This window comes from Dermacentor variabilis, chromosome 3 (assembly GCF_050947875.1).
Source record: "Dermacentor variabilis isolate Ectoservices chromosome 3, ASM5094787v1, whole genome shotgun sequence".
Lineage (NCBI taxonomy): Eukaryota > Metazoa > Arthropoda > Arachnida > Ixodida > Ixodidae > Dermacentor > Dermacentor variabilis.
In genome coordinates, this window is record NC_134570.1 from 157,214,903 (window position 1) to 157,216,918 (window position 2,016).

At 44.4% G+C, this 2,016-nt stretch overlaps 1 non-coding gene across 1 annotated transcript; it reads left to right on the top strand.

Moving 5' to 3' along the window:
* Window positions 1-470: 470 nt before the first annotated feature.
* LOC142576907 (U5 spliceosomal RNA) lies at window positions 471-596 on the top strand. The gene has a single exon (XR_012827023.1). It is a non-coding gene; the product is annotated as a U5 spliceosomal RNA (small nuclear RNA).
* The last annotated feature ends 1,420 nt before the right edge of the window (window positions 597-2,016 follow it).

The following is a 2,016-nucleotide window of genomic DNA, read 5'->3' on the forward strand; positions in this document are numbered from 1 at the left end:
TGGGGCTAAAGAAGGCGGAAAACCTTAATCACATTAAAATGAAATTATTTCTGCTACAGCTGTTCTCGAACACGGTTCCCTAAGCACAGCATCCCGAACCACAGTGGCCTGATGCTTTCTACCCATTTAATAAACGCACGCTTAGAAATCCCCACATAACACACTCACCAGCTTTCTGCCAAGGTTTAAAAACTGCTTTCGTCGCGAGCTGGCACTGCCAACGCTGCTCCGAGGTCCTGGTGCATGGGGCCGCTGAACACTTTCTGCAATAATACGCTATAAAACGTAAGAATTTAATGAAACTCAAATAAAGATCTTGCAGGGAGAGTGTGCTTCTGTCGGCTTATTTAAATAATTATTCGTAATATAGAACACAAGATCAATTATTCATGTCAAAATAACAGATAAACTTGTTAAAGTGCGAGGGTCTGTTCGAGTGCGGCGCCGCTCGGCCCAGAACCTAGGTATCTTTGCTCAGGTCTCTCCTCAGCACCCACACGAATTAACCTTTCGCCTTTTACTAAAGGTTACCGTTGGGAGGGACACTGCAATGAGCCTATAGGCCAATTTTTGTGAGGCCCTACCTGTTTGGGCGGGGCCTGCTGAACAAACTAAAAACAGATTCCGGTGCTAGATGTGTATTTCTATGACCCATCACACATTGGCACGTCGCATTTATACAGCTGTTTTCTTTTTTGGGTGAACACGCCACGAAAAATCGCTACCAACCAGAGGCTAACAGCTTCCCTGTAAAACTATAGTCTGACGCATGTGATCGTGGCTATAATGGTTAGAGCAATGCGTTGCCACCATCGGTCGCGAATTTCTACATAACATCTTAGGCGGACTTCACCAGAACTTGATTCATATATATTATGGGGTTTTACGTGCCAAAACCACTTTCTGATTATGAGGCACGCCGAAGTGGAAGACTCCAGAAATTTCGACCACCTGGGGTTCTTTAACGTGCACCTAAGTGTAAGTACACGGGTGTTTTCGCATTTCGCCACCATCGAAATGCAGCCGCCGTGGCTGGGATTCGATCCCGCGACCTCGTGCTCAGCAGCCCAACACCAAACTCACAGTGTGCACAAAATCGCAACTTTGGGAGAGACACCAGGTATATATAAAAGCCACTTCAGTAAAACAAATAGCTTTTTAGAAGCATTGGGCTGTTCGCTTACGTTGACAATCAGTGTCGATGGTTTGTGCACAATATTTTAGATGTACAAACACAGGGAGGTAAGCCGCGTTATAGCTAGTGATTACAAATTTGTTACTTAAACAACGCTTGATTACCCAAAGCGTAATGTCAATGCTTATTTGTACGCGTTATACACCGGTCACAATCTACGCCGGAATGCAAACGCCAAATCAGCCGGAGGCGCAGTGTGAGAGGTCGACGAAGCGATGTCGCGAAGGCGACGCATCACACTCGTCGAGAGGAATAAAGGGAGATAGAGGGGTGCATGGCGCATAGAAACACGACAGATACCCATGTATGGTAGTCCTTAATGTATTTCTGTCCGCTCCAGGTATCTTGATAGGCGCTGCTCATAGAATTTTCATATAGTTATTTACTACTGAATTACATAATTCGAAACTTCGTACTTGAGCTGCTTTTAAATTTTGCAATTTTCCGAGTTTTTCGTTAACAATAACAACAATCTGCTTCCTGCAGTCACTAGATCTTACATTTTCTTGTTCTTTTTTAGATTCAACGAAGCCCATCGAATTCGATGCAGTATAGATGCTGTTCAAAATGATTTTTTTTTTTGCTAGCATGTATTTAAATAGGAGCTCCCAAAAATTATTTTCATTTTCCCGTTGTTCTCGCTTTTCGTCATTATGAAGTGTCGTTGTGATCGAAAGTTCTGGCAGTCCGGCATGCGTGCTCGTGGCTCAGTGTGGACGAGCAACGCGCACAGTAACGTCAACTAATCAGAGTAAGAGGTACCGTGTTCCCGCACTCCTGCGTCATTCAAAACAGCGCGCGCGATAACGATAGATATACGG